At 42.4% G+C, this 19,126-nt stretch overlaps 1 long non-coding RNA gene across 1 annotated transcript; it reads left to right on the top strand.

Moving 5' to 3' along the window:
* The first annotated feature begins 14,764 nt into the window (after nucleotides 1–14,764).
* LOC134575422 (uncharacterized) lies at nucleotides 14,765–18,849 on the top strand. Its single transcript, XR_010085652.1, has 3 exons — nucleotides 14,765–14,905; nucleotides 17,457–17,495; nucleotides 18,607–18,849. It is a non-coding gene; the product is annotated as an uncharacterized LOC134575422 (long non-coding RNA).
* The last annotated feature ends 277 nt before the right edge of the window (nucleotides 18,850–19,126 follow it).

A 19,126-nucleotide genomic window follows, 5' to 3' on the forward strand; every position in this document is an offset into this window, starting at 1 on the left:
ATTTTTTTCTAATCCCTGACCTTATATTTCAGACTGGGCCCCAAATAACAACATTGATTAGTAACTCTCAGAACTCAAAAGCAACCAGGCACTGCAGAAAAGCAAAGCAGAGTTATCATCTCTGGAAGGCTATCCCCCTCTGATACTGCTACACCTCCATCTTTATCTTTTGGTGTCCTTCAACTTACCCACAACCCAAGACACTCTGAATGTACAGGTGGTGGTGTAGGGTTTCTCCTCTCACCTCACTGCTCCTTTAAACCACTACCACCACCCCCTTCCCTCTCTTTCTCATCATTTGAAATCCATCTGATTTGCCTTTTCAAACCCTTCTCCGCTAACATTGCCGTTATTTATCACCCCCCTGGATCTCCTCACTTTTTCCTTGACCACTTTCCTCCCTGGCTACCCTACTTCCTCTCCTCTAACATACCATCCCAAATTCTCGGGGACTTCAATATTCCCATTAATCCACTCCTGACCTCAGCAGCCTCTAAACTACTTTCAATTACTTCCTCCTTCGAGCTATTGCAGTGAACTAATTCTCCCACCCATGTAGCTGGCAATACCCTCAACCTTATTTTCTCTTATGCATGTACAGTGTCTCATATCTCCAACACTCCATTTACCCTCTCTGACCACCACATCTTATTATTTGTTCTCGGATACCCCCTCACCCAACAACCCCAACACAATCCCCCCTCAACTCAGTAGAAACCTTAATTCTATTGACCTTCAACAGCTGTCAATTGATGTTGATTCACAACTCCTATCCATCCCTTCCCTCTCCTGTCCTTCACTGGCCATCTCCACAAATAACACTACCCTCACCTCTGCCTTGAACACTGCAGCCCGACTCCAAACATGCACCTCGAGGAGGACAAGCCCCCAACTATGGCACACTAACTCAACACGCTACCTGCAAAGATGCTCCCGTTGTGCTGAACGCTCCTGGAGGAAGTCTCGCACCCAGTCAGATTTTCTCCATTATAGATTCATATTATGTTCACACAGTGCAGCCCTTGCCCTCACCAAACATACTTTTCCTCTCTCGTTAGTTCATGCTCCCGCAATCCCAGGTGTCTCTTTGACACCTTTAACTTACTTCTTCACCCTGGTGTGGCCACCCCTCAAACTAACCTTACAACCCATAGCTTTGCATGCTACTTTACCAACAAGATTGAACAGCTAAGGAAAGAAATCTCCCCACCCTGCCTTTTTCTTTCTCAAGCACACATAACTCATGCCTTTCCTACCCTTCAGACTTTCTCCCCAGCTACTGAATAAGAGGTTGTCACGCTTCTCCTTTCCTCTCACCCCACCACTTGCCCGCTTGATCCTGTCCCATTTCACCTTATCAGATCTCTCGCCCCTTGTCTTGTGCCTTCCTTAACACACATCTTCAATGCCTCTCTCTCTCTCTTCTGGCATTGCCCTGCTGACCTTAAACATGCCACTATAGTACCTATCCTGAAAAAAACCTATCTTGAGCCGTCCTCCCCCTCTAACTATCGTCCCATATCCCTGCTCCCTTTTTCCTCTAAGCTTCAGGAAAGACTTGTCTTTACCTGTATGTCTCATGTCCTCAATTCCAACTCTCTCCTTGACCCTCTTCAATCTGGCTTCCGCCCCCTCCACTCTACTGAGACTGCTATTATCAAAGTTACTAACAACCTAATCGCAGTTAAATCCAAAGGCCACTACTCCATACTAATTCTTCTTGACCTCTCTGCTGCCTTTGACACCATTGATCATGCTCTCCTTCCTCAAACTCTTCAATCACTCGGTCTCTGTGACTCTGTCCTCTCGTCGTCTTCCTCTTATCTTTCCCAACACTCATTCAGTGTCTCCTTTTCTAATGATACCTCTTCCCTTTGTCCTGTCTTGGTTGGAGTCCCCCAAGGCTCTGTCCTTGGTCCCCTTCTATTTTATCTTTATAATGCCTCTCTTGGCAAAGTTATTACCTCATTTGGATTCCACTAACACCTGTACGCTGATGACACCTGGATATATCTTTCCTCAAAGGACCTCTCCCCTGCCATCCTGCAACGTGTCACTGATTGCCATTCTTCCATCTCTAACTGGATGTCCTCTCACTTTCTGAAACTAAATCTCTCTAAAACTGGGCTCCTTGTCTTTCCTCCTCCTAATACTGATCCTCCTCTTTCACTCTTCCTTCAAGTTAGTGGTATCCACATCAGTCCATCCTTGCACGCTATCTTGGTGTCATACTTAATTCTGGCTTAACCATTGAGTCCCACATCCAGCAGGTTACAAAATCCTGTAGATTCCATCTTAAAAACATAGTCCGCATCCGCCCCTTTCTTATGCAAGATACTACTAAGGAGCTTGTCCATGCTCTAGTAATTTCCCACATGGATTATTCTAACCCTGTCCTAATTGATCTTCCCAAAAAATGTATTGCCCCGCTACAGTCTGTAATGAATGTTGCCGCCAGACGTATTTTCCTCTCACACCTCACCCCTCTGTCAGTTCTTACATTGGCTTCTTGTATCCTATTCAAAGTGCTAACCCATACCGATAAAGCATTAACTAATTCTAGCCCCTCTTATATCTCTTCACAGATCAATAGGCATGCCTCTTCTCTGTCTCTCCGCTCTGCCCGTGAACTTCTCCTGTCCGCTGCTCACACTTGCAGGGCTTCTCGCGGATGGCTCCCTTCCTATGGAATAGCCTGCCTACTGCCATCAGACTCTCCCCTAATCTTCAATCATTTAAGAAATGCCTTAAAACCCATCTCTTTAGGAAAATCTTATGGCCTCCCCAGCGATGTATCTTACATGAGGCAAACAAGGCATTTGCCTTGGGCTGCACTTTGCAGCGGGTGGCAAAAAAAAATGCCCCCAAACTCCCAGACGGATCCCTTGTTTGCCTCGTATCCTGAGGGGCTCAAGAGCTGGCTGGCTGATCACTTTTGAGCCCACCCTCCAAGGCAGGTGGCAGCTTCTATTGCGGAAGGCAGTGAGGGAGCATGCTCATCTGAGCTCTGGCTGCTCAGCTCACTCGCGCGCCACTTAGTGAAGCCGGAATATGACTCCAACACTCTCAGGGAGGCTGGGTGGATTTAGATTAAAAAAAAAAAATTATAATAATTTGTAAGTGTTGGGGAAAATGTGTGTGTGTGTCTGTGAGTAAGTGTGTGCATGTCCGTGAGTGTGTTTGTGTGTGTGTCTGTAAGTGTGTTTGTGTCTGTCTCTAAGTGTGTGTGTCTGTCTGTGAATGAGTTTGTGTCTGTAAGGGTGTGTGTGTCTGTGAGTGAGTGTCAGTGAGTGTGTCTGTGTCTGTCAGTGAATGAGCTTCTGTCAGTGAGTGTGAGTCTGTCTGTGTGTGTCTGAGTAATAGTGTATGTCTGGCAGAGTGTGTCAAATCAGTTAGTGTTTGTGTATGTCATTGTTTGTCAGTGTATATGAGAGTGTGTGTCTGTCAATTAGTGTATGTGTCTGTCAATGAGTGTATGCATTTGTCAGTGAGTGTGTGTGTCTGTTAGTGAGTGTTTGTGTCTGTCAGTGTGGGTCTGAGTAATAGTGTGTACATGTCAGAGTGTGTCAAATCAGTGTGTATGTCAATGTTTGTCAGTAGTGATGTACCGAACTGTCCGCCGGCGAACAGTTCCCGGCGATCTTAGCGTGTTCGCGTTCACCGCCGCGGGCGAACACATGGGCAGTTCGATCCGCCCCCTATTCGTCATCATTGGGCAAACTTTGACCCTGTGCCTCTCGGTCAGCAGACACATTCCAGCCAATCAGCAGCACTCCCTCCCTTCCACACCCTCCAACCTCCCTCCCAGCATCCATTTTCGATTCATTCTGAAGCTGCATGCTTAGTGAGAGGAGGGAAAGATTAGCTGCTGCTGATTAGATAGGGAAATTGATAGCTAGGCTAGGGTATTCAGTGTCCACTACAATCCTGAAGGACTCATCTGATCTCTGCTGTAAGGACAGCACCCCAAAAAGCCCTTTTTAGGGCTATAACATCAGGCTGCTTTTTTTTTCCCTGTGTAATGTAATTGCAGGTGCCTGCCTTCCAGCTTCTGTGTGAGGTTCACATTGGATACTGTGCCTACTTGCCCAGTGCCACCACTCATATCTGTTTTAACAATTGGTTAAGCTTTAGATTTAAAATAAATAATTTGTTTTCACTGTAATAGAAGAGCAGTTGCCTGCCTGCCAGCTTCTGTGTCAGGTTGGATGCCTTGCCCATTTGCACAGTCAGTGCCACCACTCATATCTGTTTTAACAATAGCTTAAGCTTTAGATTTTAAAGAAATCATTTTTTTTCACTGTAATAGAAGAGCAGTTGCCTGCCTGCCAGCTTCTGTGTCAGGTTGGATGCCTTGCCCATTTGCACAGTCAGTGCCACCACTCATATCTGTTTTAACAATAGCTTAAGCTTTAGATTTTAAAGAAATCATTTTTTTTCACTGTAATAGAAGAGCAGTTGCCTGCCTGCCAGCTTCTGTGTCAGGTTGGATGCCTTGCCCAATTGCACAGTCAGTGCCACCACTCATATCTGTTTTAACAATAGCTTAAGCTTTAGATTTTAAAGAAATCATTTTTTTTCACTGTAATAGAAGAGCAGTTGCCTGCCTGCCAGCTTCTGTGTCAGGTTGGATGCCTTGCCCAATTGCACAGTCAGTGCCACCACTCATATCTGTTTTAACAATAGCTTAAGCTTTAGATTTTAAAGAAATCATTTTTTTTCACTGTAATAGAAGAGCAGTTGCCTGCCTGCCAGCTTCTGTGTCAGGTTGGATGCCTTGCCCATTTGCACAATCAGTGCCACCACTCATATCTGTTTTAACAATAGCTTAAGCTTTAGATTTTAAAGAAATCATTTTTTTCACTGTAATAGAAGAGCAGTTGCCTGCCTGCCAGCTTCTGTGTCAGGTTGGATTCCTTGCCCATTTGCACAGTCAGTGCCACCACTCATATCTGTTTTAACAATAGCTTAAGCTTTAGATTTTAAAGAAATCATTTTTTTTCACTGTAATAGAAGAGCAGTTGCCTGCCTGCCAGCTTCTCTGTCAGGTTGGATGCCTTGCCCATTTGCACAGTCAGTGCCACCACTCATATCTGTTTAAACAATAGGTTAAGCTTTAGATTTAAAAGAAATATTTTTTTTTCACTGTAATAGAAGATCAGTTAGTTGTCTGCAAGCGTCTGGGTGTCAGGCCTACTTCAGCGTGTGCTCTGCAGACCTGTGCCAGCGTGCTTTGACAGTTGCCAATCATATCTGTTGTCTCTTTAGCGTGCTTTTACAAAGAAAAAAGGTTTCCAGTGTAAGCTAATAGCAGCCAGTCAGTGTCCTTCAAGCGGCTCTGTCAGGCCTTCCTTCAGCGTGTGCCCTGCACAACCCTGCCAGCGTACTTTGACAATTGCCACTCATATCTGGTGTCTCTATAGCGTGCTTTTACAAAGAAAAAAGGTTTCCAGTGTAAGCTAATAGCAGCCAGTCAGTGTCCTTCAAGCGGCTCTGTCAGGCCTTCCTTCAGCGTGTGCCCTGCACAACCCTGCCAGCGTACTTTGACAATTGCCACTCATATCTGGTGTCTCTATAGCGTCCTTTTTCAAAGAAAAAAGGTTTCCAGTGTAAGCTAATAGCAGCCAGTCAGTGTCCTTCAAGCGGCTCTGTCAGGCCTTCCTTCAGCGTGTGCCCTGCACAACCCTGCCAGCGTACTTTGACAGTTGCCACTCATATCTGGTGTCTCTATAGCGTGCTTTTACAACCAACATTTTGTTTCCACTGTAATAGAAGAGCAGTTGCCTGCCTGCCAGCTTCTGTGTGAGGTTCACAGTGGATACTGTGCCCTCTTGCCCAGTGCCACCACTCATATCTGTTTTAACAATAGCTTAAGCTTTAGATTTAAAAGAAATAATTTTTTTTCACTGTAATAGAAGATCAGTTAGTTGTCTGCAAGCATCTGGGTGTCAGGCCTACTTCAGCGTGTGCTCTGCAGACCTGTGCCAGCGTGCTTTGACAGTTGCCAATCATATCTGGTGTCTCTTTAGCGTGCTTTTACAAAGAAAAAAGGTTTCCAGTGTAAGCTAATAGCAGCCAGTCAGTGTCCTTCAAGCGGCTCTGTCAGGCCTTCCTTCAGCGTGTGCCCTGCACAACCCTGCCAGCGTACTTTGACAGTTGCCACTCATATCTGGTGTCTCTATAGCGTGCTTTTACAACCAAAATTTTGTTTCCACTGTAATAGAAGAGCAGTTGCCTGCCTGCCAGCTTCTGTGTGAGGTTCACAGTGGATACTGTGCCCTCTTGCCCAGTGCCACCACTCATATCTGTTTTAACAATAGCTTAAGCTTTAGTTTTAAAAGAAATAATTTTTTTTCACTGTAATAGAAGATCAGTTAGTTGTCTGCAAGCGTCTGGGTGTCAGGCCTACTTCAGCGTGTGCTCTGCAGACCTGTGCCAGCGTGCATTGACAGTTGCCAATCATATCTGGTGTCTCTTTAGCGTGCTTTTACAAAGAAAAAAGGTTTCCAGTGTAAGCTAATAGCAGCCAGTCAGTGTCCTTCAAGCGGCTCTGTCAGGCCTTCCTTCAGCGTGTGCCCTGCACAACCCTGCCAGCGTCCTTTGACAGTTGCCACTCATATCTGGTGTCTCTTTAGCGTGCTTTTACAAAGAAAAAAGGTTTCCAGTGTAAGCTAATAGCAGCCAGTCAGTGTCCTTCAAGCGGCTCTGTCAGGCCTTCCTTCAGCGTGTGCCCTGCACAACCCTGCCAGCGTACTTTGACAATTGCCACTCATATCTGGTGTCTCTATAGCGTGCTTTTACAACCAAAATTTTGTTTCCACTGTAATAGAAGAGCAGTTGCCTGCCTGCCAGCTTCTGTGTGAGGTTCACAGTGGATACTGTGCCCTCTTGCCCAGTGCCACCACTCATATCTGTTTTAACAATAGCTTAAGCTTTAGATTTAAAAGAAATAATTTTTTTCACTGTAATAGAAGATCAGTTAGTTGTCTGCAAGCGTCTGGGTGTCAGGCCTACTTCAGCGTGTGCTCTGCAGACCTGTGCCAGCGTGCTTTGACAGTTGCCAATCATATCTGGTGTCTCTTTAGCGTGCTTTTACAAAGAAAAAAGGTTTCCAGTGTAAGCTAATAGCAGCCAGTCAGTGTCCTTCAAGCGGCTCTGTCAGGCCTTCCTTCAGCGTGTGCCCTGCACAACCCTGCCAGCGTACTTTGACAGTTGCCACTCATATCTGGTGTCTCTATAGCGTGCTTTTACAACCAAAATTTTGTTTCCACTGTAATAGAAGAGCAGTTGCCTGCCTGCCAGCTTCTGTGTGAGGTTCACAGTGGATACTGTGCCCTCTTGCCCAGTGCCACCACTCATATCTGTTTTAACAATAGCTTAAGCTTTAGATTTAAAAGAAATAATTTTTTTTCACTGTAATAGAAGATCAGTTAGTTGTCTGCAAGCGTCTGGGTGTCAGGCCTACTTCAGCGTGTGCTCTGCAGACCTGTGCCAGCGTGCTTTGACAGTTGCCAATCATATCTGGTGTCTCTTTAGCGTGCTTTTACAAAGAAAAAAGGTTTCCAGTGTAAGCTAATAGCAGCCAGTCAGTGTCCTTCAAGCGGCTCTGTCAGGCCTTCCTTCAGCGTGTGCCCTGCACAACCCTGCCAGCGTACTTTGACAGTTGCCACTCATATCTGGTGTCTCTTTAGCGTGCTTTTACAAAGAAAAAAGGTTTCCAGTGTAAGCTAATAGCAGCCAGTCAGTGTCCTTCAAGCGGCTCTGTCAGGCCTTCCTTCAGCGTGTGCCCTGCACAACCCTGCCAGTGTACTTTGACAGTTGCCACTCATATCTGGTGTCTCTTTAGCGTGCTTTTACAAAGAAAAAAGGTTTCCAGTGTAAGCTAATAGCAGCCAGTCAGTGTCCTTCAAGCGGCTCTGTCAGGCCTTCCTTCAGCGTGTGCCCTGCACAACCCTGCCAGCGTACTTTGACAATTGCCACTCATATCTGGTGTCTCTATAGCGTGCTTTTTCAAAGAAAAAAGGTTTCCAGTGTAAGCTAATAGCAGCCAGTCAGTGTCCTTCAAGCGGCTCTGTCAGGCCTTCCTTCAGCGTGTGCCCTGCACAACCCTGCCAGCGTACTTTGACAGTTGTCACTCATATCTGGTGTCTCTATAGCGTGCTTTTACAACCAAAATTTTGTTTCCACTGTAATAGAAGAGCAGTTGCCTGCCTGCCAGCTTCTGTGTGAGGTTCACAGTGGATACTGTGCCATCTTGCCCAGTGCCACCACTCATATCTGTTTTTACAATAGCTTAAGCTTTAGATTTAAAAGAAATAATTTTTTTTCACTGTAATAGAAGAGCAGTTAGTTGTCTGCAAGCGTCTGGGTGTCAGGCCTACTTCAGCGTGTGCTCTGTAGACCTGTTCCAGCGTGCTTTGACAGTTGCCAATCATATTTGGTGTCTCTTTAGCGTGCTTTTACAAAGAAAAAAGGTTTCTAGTGTAAGCTAATAGCAGCCAGTCAGTGTCCTTGAAGCGGCTCTGTCAGTCCTTCCTTCAGCGTGTGCTCTCCAGAACTGTTCCAGTGCACATTGCCAATCATATCTGGTGTCTCTATAGCGTGCTTTTAAAACCAATTTTTTTTTTTCACTGTTATAGATTGAATAGCAGTTACTTGTCTTCAAGCGGGTGTGTCAGGCCTACAGTGTGTGCTCTGCAGAACTGTTCCAGTGCACATTGCCAATCATATCTGGTGTCTCTATAGCGTGCTTTTAAAACCAAATTTTTTTTTTCACTGTTATAGATTGAATAGCAGTTACTTGTCTTCAAGCGGGTGTGTCAGGCCTACAGTGTGTGCTCTGCAGAACTGTTCCAGTGCACATTGCCAATCATATCTGGTGTCTCTATAGCGTGCTTTTAAAACCAAAATTTGTTTTTCACTGTTATAGATTGAATAGCAGTTACTTGTCTTCAAGTGGGTGTCTCAGGCCTACAGTGTGTGCTCTGCAGAACTGTTCCAGTGCACATTGCCAATCATATCTGGTGTCTCTATAGCGTGCTTTTAAAACCAAAATTTGTTTTTCACTGTTATAGATTGAATAGCAGTTACTTGTCTTCAAGCGGGTGTCTCAGGCCTACAGTGTGTGCTCTGCAGAACTGTTCCAGTGCACATTGCCAATCATATCTGGTGTCTCCATAGCGTGCTTTTAAAACCAAAAAATGTTTTTCACTGTTATAGATTGAATAGCAGTTACTTGTCTTCAAGCGGGTGTGTCAGGCCTACAGTGTGTGCTCTGCAGAACTGTTCCAGTGCACATTGCCAATCATATCTGGTGTCTCTATAGCGTGCTTTTAAAACCAAAATTTTTTTTTCACTGTTATAGATTGAATAGCAGTTACTTGTCTTCAAGCGGGTGTGTCAGGCCTACAGTGTGTGCTCTGCAGAACTGTTCCAGTGCACATTGCCAATCATATCTGGTGTCTCTATAGCGTGCTTTTAAAACCAAAATTTGTTTTTCACTGTTATAGATTGAATAGCAGTTACTTGTCTTCAAGCGGGTGTCTCAGGCCTACAGTGTGTGCTCTGCAGAACTGTTCCAGTGCACATTGCCAATCATATCTGGTGTCTCTATAGCGTGCTTTTAAAACCAAAATTTGTTTTTCACTGTTATAGATTGAATAGCAGTTACTTGTCTTCAAGCGGGTGTCTCAGGCCTACAGTGTGTGCTCTGCAGAACTGTTCCAGTGCACATTGCCAATCATATCTGCTGTCTCTATAGCGTGCTTTTAAAACCAAAATTTGTTTTTCAGTGTTATAGATTGAATAGCAATTACTTGTCTTCAAGCGGGTGTCTCAGGCCTACAGTGTGTGCTCTGCAGAACTGTTCCAGTGCACATTGCCAATCATATCTGGTGTCTCTATAGCGTGCTTTTAAAACCAAAATTAGTTTTTCACTGTTATAGATTGAATAGCAGTTACTTGTCTTCAAGCGGGTGTCTCAGGCCTACAGTGTGTGCTCTGCAGAACTGTTCCAGTGCACATTGCCAATCATATCTGCTGTCTCTATAGCGTGCTTTTAAAATTTGTTTTTCAGTGTTATAGATTGAATAGCAGTTACTTGTCTTCAAGCGGGTGTCTCAGGCCTACAGTGTGTGCTCTGCAGAACTGTTCCAGTGCACATTGCCAATCATATCTGGTGTCTCTATAGCGTGCTTTTAAAACCAAAATTTGTTTTTCACTGTTATAGTTTGAATAGCAGTTACTTGTCTTCAAGCGGGTGTGTCAGGCCTACAGTGTGTGCTCTGCAGAACTCTTACAGTTCACATTGCCAATCATATCTGGTCTCACAGTAGCTTGCACGCATAGTATCACTAATCCCCCCAAAAAATGACAGGCAGAGGCAGGCCACCCCGCAGGGGCCATCGTGGTCGTGGTGCTGTGATTCCCTTTTGCCCTAGAATAATGCCCAGTTTTCAGAAGCCACGTACCCTGAACTTGAAAAGTTCTGAGGACATAGTTGACTGGCTAACACAGGACACCCAATCTTGTACAGCCTCCGCTCGGAACCTTGACGCACCATCCTCCTCCAGCTTAGCTTCAGGCACCTCTCAAGATACCACTCACCCGCCTGCCGCCACCACCAAAACTAGCACCACAGCCGCTTTACTTGGTATGTCAGAGGAGTTATTCACACACCCGTTTGAAGAAATGAGTGATGCTCAACCATTATTGCTAGAGGATGTAGATAACAGGGATATGTATCAGGCAGGCAGCATTAAACACATGGAGGTACGGTGTGATGATGATGATGTTGTACCCGCTGCTGCTTCCTTTTCTGAGTTGTCAGATACAAGCGAAGCGGTTGATGATGACGATGCGTCCATGGATGTCACGTGGGTGCCCGCTCGGCAAGAAGAAGAACAGGGCGAAAGTTCAGATGGGGAGACAGAGAGGAGGAGGAGACGAGTTGGAAGCAGGGGGGGGTCGTCGCAAGGAGCTAGTGGCACAGTCAGACAGCATGCATTGGCACCCGGGGTCAGCCCGACAGCACGCCAATCAACGCATGCTGTGTCCACCACCAGAATGCCGTCATTGCAGAGCTCAGCAGTGTGGCATTTTTTTTGTGTGTCTGCCTCGGACAACAGCGATGCCATTTGCAACCTGTGCCAAAGGAAACTGAGTCGTGGCATTAGCTTGCCCACGCAGTGCCACAAATTTCAAGTAAGAGGACCGACCAAGCATCTTCTTCCATCTCCCTGTTACATAAATCAATGCCATATCCATAGAACTTGTAGAGAATATCCAGGATAGTTTTACAGGGCCAAATCATGTCACCTGTTGAAAGAGGTGACCTTGCTCGGGTCCCAGGTGTGCGGTTCCTAAAATGGCTGCCATATACATGTCCTCTGATAGGAGACTCGGAAGGTATTAAACTGATATGAACAATACTAAACTCACCACTCCTATCTGGTGGCACATTAGCTTGCCCGCGCAGTGCCACAAATTTCAAGTAAGAGGACCGACCAAGCATCTTCTTCCATCTCCCTGTTACATAAATCAATGCCACATCCATAGAACTTGTAGAGAATATCCAGGATAGTTTTACAGGGCCAAATCATGTCGCCTGTTGAAAGAGGTGACCTTGCTCGGGTCCCAGGTGTGCGGTTTCTAAAATGGCTGCCATATACATGTCCTCTGATAGGAGACGCGGAAGGTATTAAACTGATATGAACAATACTAAACTCACCACTCCTATCTGGTGGCACATTAGCTTGCCCGCGCAGTGCCAAAAATTTCAAGTAAGAGGACCGACCAAGCATCTTCTTCCATCTCCCTGTTACATAAATCAATGCCATATCCATAGAAATTGTACATAATATCCAGGAGAGTTTTACAGGGCCAAATCTTGTCGCCTGTTGAAAGAGGTGACCTTGCTCGGGTCCCAGGTGTGCGGTTCCTAAAATGGCTGCCATATACACGTCCACTGATAGGAGACGCGGAAGGTATTAAACTGATATGAACATTTACTAAACTCACCACTCCGAGTGCTGTTATTTATTTAATTTTTTTGTGGTGAGGCTTTACAGGACAGAGTGCTTCTCCACGGGACATGTTAACTCACAGGCAGCTGGCTCATCAAGGAACCAGAGCAGCTTGAACGAGGTGACCTTGCTCGGGTCCCAGGTGTGCGGTTCCTAAAATGGCTGCCATATACACGTCCACTGATAGGAGACGCGGAAGGTATTAAACTGATATGAACAATACTCCACTCCTATCTGTAGGTCCGTCCCATTGTGATTTATGCCCCCCACCCACCGCGCAGGAATGGGGGCCGGGGGGAGGAAAGTAGGCCCCTCCCATTGTGATTTATGGCCCCCACCCACCGCGCAGGGGTGGGGGCCGAGGGGGGGAGGACAGTAGGTCCCCCCCATTGTGATTTATGGCCCCCACCCACCGCGCAGTGGTTGGGGAGGACAGTAGCTCCCCCCAGTGTGTATCATGGGCTTTGAGGACAGGTGTCCATCCATACCTGCCAAGTGACCCTATGTAGGGGGAACAGTCCCTATTCTGCTCTGTGTCAGTGTGTATCATGGTCTCTGTGGACGGGGAACAGTCTCTATTCTGCTCTGTGTCAGTGTGTATCATGGTCTCTGTGGACCGTGAACAGTCTCTATTCTGCTCTGTGTCAGTGTGTATCATGGTCTCTGTGGACGGGGAACAGTCTCTATTCTGCTCTGTGTCAGTGTGTATCATGGTCTCTGAGGACAGGTGTCAATCCATATCTGCCAAGTGACCCTATGTAGGGGGAACAGTCTCTATTCCGCTCTGTGTCAGTGTGTATCAGGGATTTGACTATCTTTATTCAGATTCAAAAATTACAATTCCAGGAAAAATGTAACAAACATTTACAAGAACATGTTATGCACATCATAGAAACAACGTGAACCTCTTTAAAGCCACAAACTTAAGACAAAAAGTATGTACACACAATGTGTAAGGGTTTGAAAGAATATTCTGAATCCTTACATGTTTACTTTATCGTTTGTTTGATTTTTGTGAACCATATATAAACTACAAGCAGCGTGAAAACTCAAGTGGCCATGCTGATCAAATTAAATAGTATGCTTTACACAGCTTATAAGGGTGATGTCACAGCACAATGGGAATCTAACAGGGGAAGAGGTGAAAGTCATCCTCCCACGACCCCGCCATATCTGCCAAGTGACCCTATGTAGGGGTAACAGTCTCTATTCTGTTCTGTGTCAGTGTGTATCATGGTCTCTGAGGACGGGGAACAGTCTCTATTCTGCTCTGTGTCAGTGTGTATCAGGGGCTTTGAGGACAGGTGTCAATGTTAGGTGATTTCTGCCCTTTATGGATTAAAAGCAGACTCTGCATCAACTGTGTAATTTTCCATGGGAGTTTTGCCATGGATCCCCCTCCGGCATGCCACAGTCCAGGTGTTAGTCCCCTTGAAACAACTTTTCCATCACTTTTGTGGCCAGAAAGAGTCCCTGTTGGTTTTAAAATTCGCCTGCCCATTGAAGTCAATGGCGGTTCGCGCGGTTCGCCGGTTCGCGAACATTTGAGGAAGTTCGCGTTCACCGTTCGCTAACCTGAAAATTTCGGGTTCGCGACAACACTATTTGTCAGTGTATATGGGAGTGTGTGTCTGTCTGTCAGTGAAAGTGTGTGTTGGTTAAACAGTATGTGTGCCAATGACTGTATCTTTTAGTGAGTGTATGTGAGTGAATGCTTCAGTAAGAACGTGTCTGTCAGTCAAAGTGCGGCCTTGACAGGAAGGGGTGGGGAAAATTTAAATATGGGGGCGGTGTATAAGCACCGCCCTGCCTAGGGCAGAACAAATCCAAAACCGCTGGGCCTCCCAGAATAACTTCTACCTCACATACCTGTCTCTTGCTCTCTCCTCTAGCTCTGCTTCACTCCCACCAAGACACAATCGTGCCGTTTTCTTTGCTGTCATTTGATTGCCATTTATTGTTTAGTGAATATACCCTACATTGTGAATCAGAGTCTTATAGATCTAAATTTGAATATTAAGCTTTTTTTTAAACCCCATTTCATTGTTTTAATTAAGGTACGTCAATGTGTTTTGTTTGTAAATCAAAAGGTTTATTCACTAAACTCAAAACTGTAGAAAAGAGCACAATATTTGATAGAATAACAACACTGTGACTATAACCAGATTGGAGATATTTTAAAGCCAGCCCCTTTGTTTCTAAATTTTGCAAATTAGTTTGATTTTCACTACAAGACAGTGCTCCCTGAATACACGTGGAAACAGATAAATGAATATGTGTGCTTAATCAAGCTCAAGGGCTATCTAGCTAAGCACTTTGTATAAAAGAGCTTCAATGGCTAGTTATCAGCTTACGGGCAGGGCTCTCTCTACCTCTTGTATTTGTCTGTGTATATTGTACGGTCTCCACTAATTGTACAGCGCTGTGGAATCTTTTGGCGCTTTATAAATACCACTAATAAATAAATAGAGATAACAACTGCTCAAAAATTCTAATATGCAAATCTTACGTATAGAGATAATACAAAATTATGTAATGATATAAAAATTGAAAGCAATTACACACTTTAACCATAAAAAGTGTTATTAAAAGAGGTGTATGGGATGTATGTTTGAAATGCTTCGACAAGATAAACCTGTATTCAGTTTCACTGTAAAACAATTTATTAGATGCAAATATGACTATCCTGACGTATAAATACAGTAAATTAGCACATATTCAACACAACTGAAAAGCTCCTTCTTCCCTTCAAACTTACGGAACAGTCTGTAAAACTCGACCAAAAATAATTATGTCTGGAGTCAAGGGACAGACGAAATGCCCAGATCCATGCCAAGATCCTTGCCCACCACGATGCCCACCAACAAAGCAATGTCAGGATCGTAAGTAAAAAAAATCTATGTTATATCAATACTTAAATCATGTTCGTCTATGTTTTATTTTAGAATTATCATGATAAATAAACACTTACAACTGTCAACGATATGATCATCTGAACAGATTTATTTCACGTTTGATTTTTGCCATGTCTCTGGTTTAAATGCTAATTTACATTACAGAGATAAGTGATGTTTTAAAGGCCAAGGACCTGATCTTTTAGGCACATCTGGCATTAAAGGGAACGTTTCTCTGAATTCCTATTTTATGACACAATGCTGAGTTTTGTGATCAATTTAGTAATGACTCTGGTCTAATGAAGGTTGGAGACATGTGTTATTTTAATGGTGAGCAGGGGGCTTGTGTTATTTTAGTAAATACAGATACAAGGAAACACATTTCATTGACATATACACAAAATACTGTCAGTAAGAAAAATAGGAAAGTTTAATATCTATACAGGGCAGGGCATGGAAGGAGCAAAAATGTTTTGTTTTGTTGTCTTGTCTCTGTTTATTGAATAGAGTTGGCACAATTTAAATAAGTGGAATATAAGAAATAGGGAGTGGGTGAAAATAATGTCATATTACCTTATGAAAAAGTGTTAACATTACAGCGGTGGTAATGCAGTATTTTAATTAAAGCTGTTTACAGATTACTGCTTTGAATATTGGGCCATCAGTATCTATGAATACACTGGATTTTATACTAGTTAATGCCAAAAAATGTATTTAAAAAAAAAGATTAAAGAAAATAATTGTAAGGTTTATATAATGTATTTCAGGTACATAGCGATTTTTTTTTTCCCACATCAGAAAGGCTTCTGTCCCATGAGTTTATACCGCTTAGCAATAGGATAGATGCCGATTCATCATATGTTGTTATATATAACAAAGTTCTATATAGAAATTCATTGAAATTCATTTTATTTTGTGTTATATTTATTTGACGTAAGACCGGCCATGGAGCGTCAATATCTGGCCAATTACACCATCATAATCTATATTAACCAATAAATTGATACCTAGCTCCCTTAGTCGTATCTTATCAAACTAAACATATAAAACATACATAAAAAAGTACTCATTCACACGGTGCACCAAAGCCATTAGGAAATATGTAATGGAAATTTGTAACTTTAAGGACCAGTTTTCTGTTAGTATGCTCTACGTTATTGGTTAGTGGATATCTCAGTTGCCCTGGGTTCCCATATCATGATGTATTTGTTTTTCATATTAAGATTTCTATATACCTGTTTCTCCATTAAACGTTGATATCCTATTTGAGATTCCACCTCTCACCATGAGGGAATATTTACAGTTTTCCAATATCTGGCGATACAGGTTTTAACCGCCATTATAATATGAATTATTAAATATTTTATAATTTTAGTTTTAGTAGGGATATTCATATGTAGCAAGAATAATTGTGGAGAGAGGTCCATTGTTTTTTTAAGAATGGTATTGATTATTGTAGATGTTGCTTGCTTTAAAGGATCGAGAGCATAGCAATCCCACCATATATGTCTAAACATTCCGTCACATCTTAAGCATCTCCAACAGAGAGGATCTGTGGGAGGGTGGAATCTTGCAACTCTCGCTGGGACCATATACCACCTATGAACCAATTTAATCTGTAATTCATACAAACTTATACTATGTATCGCTTTCCTAAGCAGATCGAATGATTCCTTCCATTGATCCAATGAAAACTCATTTCCAATATAATTTTCCCATTTAAACATAGATTTCATTTTTCCCTTATTGTATCTACTATATAGAACCTTATTTATTTTTGAGACCATATTATTCTTATGTTCTATGTTGAGAATATTATCTATAACTGAGATATTATGTATTGGATTGGATTGTATAAAATGTTTAATTCTAATATATGTAAATTGTTCATTATCAAGACCTTTTGTATCTGTGAGGATTTGTTGAAACGATTTTATTTGAAGATCTGGTTTTAGAATATCAGCTAATTTTACGAGACCATTGTCCTTCCATTTTTTAATGTTAATATCCTCTATATATATTTGTATTATTTCAATTGGTGAATTTATAGTTAGATGTTCTATAATCTGGAATTTTTTCTTCAGGATTTGTAAATTAGAAAAAATATCCAATATTATCTTGTTTTTTTTGTTTGTTTAATATCAGATATGTTACTCGAGATTTGTTCTTGGTCTATCCACAAATTGTCCGCATTGTTATAGTTATTCCATTCTAAGATATGAGAGAGCATGATTGCATCATGTACTTGATATACATCTGGGAATGATATTCCGCCATCCATAAATTTTGTAGTTATATATTTCAGGGCTATTCTTGATTTTTTTTTTTCCCCCAGAGGTATAACGAGAATATTTTTTGATATTCTTTTAATATGTATTCTTTTTGATATTCTTTAATATAGGTACATAGCAATTTCAATGTATTGAAAACGTAATACGTAAAGAGATTGCATGGGATTAAGCAGGATTTTATTCTAATTAAGTTAATAGTACACAAATTTGAGAAAAATCATTAATAATTTTTCCTTCTTCTTTTGCAGCTTGCGACCCATGCCCCAAGCCAGTTCCTCAATGCCCAGGTAAAAACGGCACAACCTATTATCTCTCCACTGACTAATATTTATTTATAGCGTAGAAACAAAAAAAAGTACTTTTGCTAAAATATAGATAATGGACCCACAAAGGAAGAGTCTTCTTATTACTACGGGCTGATCATGTTAATAAATCACATTCTTTTTGGTGGGGGTTGTCACACTATGTAGTAAATCAATACTGCACTATGTGATTGAGACTGCACCGGTAGACATCTAATATCGGGCAGTATCAGGACATACATATATGAATTGTTATTAGCTGCTGCTGTCATGAGCTCAGTCCGCTAACATTAACTAACAAATAAAATGAATTAAATCTTATTTTGTAATTACGTTAATGCATAAAACAATACTATAAGAAGACCTCTCTAATCCATTAAAAGTACACTCCACTGCCCAAGTACAAAAAATAAACCTTTATCTAGTAGATATTCCACTGATGAAAAAAATACACGTATTTATTTATAGGTAGCATATCTAAAAACAGTTTGCAAAAGCTACAGATCTCTTACACATAAGCCTTTGCAAGCCCTCCCCTTCTCCCCCACTTAGAATTTCTGTGGCTGTCCAATCACAGGCTTCCCAATGCAACTCGATGAGAAGTCTTTGCAAGGCAGGTGCTCTGGGCAAATACTGCATCCTGAGTTTAGCTTTATTGAACTAAACAAACCAGAAATTTACAGAACTGTGGGCAGTGTAACAAGATTAATTTATAAAAGTGACAATTTTGGTTGAAATCTGCGCATATTGTATTGTATAATAAATACTTTAGGTGCGTGGAGTGCTCCTTTAATAATAACAACAGTCTGTGTGGCCATAATAGTCTGTTCTTTAAAGGTATTATTCCAAAATAGAATGACCCCCTCATGGGAAGCGTGGTGCTGCCATAGAATAGGAACGTTTTAATAATTGATGACATGCAGTTGGTACAGACCTAAATATAACTACAAACTGTTATATTTGGTCCTTAAATAACTTTCTAATATTTCAAGGTTGCAATTAGAGTATATTCATGTTCAAAATGGTTAATCTACAAATAAATTGGCAGTCTAATTTTCTATCTCTCACTCATACAATCTCTGTTCTCTCTTTCCAGATCCCTGCAAACCGGCTCCCCAGCACTGTCATCAGGACGTGAAGTGCGTGAAGAAGTGTTAATATGATGGAATCCTGTGATGAAACTGCTGTCTGCTTCTTTGCTTAACAAATGATATCTAGCGCGACATCTGAAAAACAAACATTCCGTTGTCCTTTTAATGATTACCTAGTGGTACCCAGTTTCCTCTGGTGACAACGCAGTTCACCATTTGCTGTATGAGCCAATCAACATTGAATTAAAATGCATTCTGAAACATGAAGTTATGTCTTGTGGTATTTTTTTTGTCTCTGTGCTAGTCAATTGGTAAGACCGGTCTATAGATTGAGATCTACCAATAAATGTAATCGTGACTTCAGATCTTTAGTAGATAATGCATGAAAGTTAAGACTGTATCTCCAAGACTGAAGGTCGGTGTTTCTATACACAAACATGATCTCCATTTCTGTATTTCAAACATTTCTTGTGTTCTCAACTCATGGTTAGCGCATACGTTGATGTTCAAATAATAATCCACCAA

This window comes from Pelobates fuscus, chromosome 10 (assembly GCF_036172605.1).
Source record: "Pelobates fuscus isolate aPelFus1 chromosome 10, aPelFus1.pri, whole genome shotgun sequence".
Taxonomy (NCBI): domain Eukaryota; kingdom Metazoa; phylum Chordata; class Amphibia; order Anura; family Pelobatidae; genus Pelobates; species Pelobates fuscus.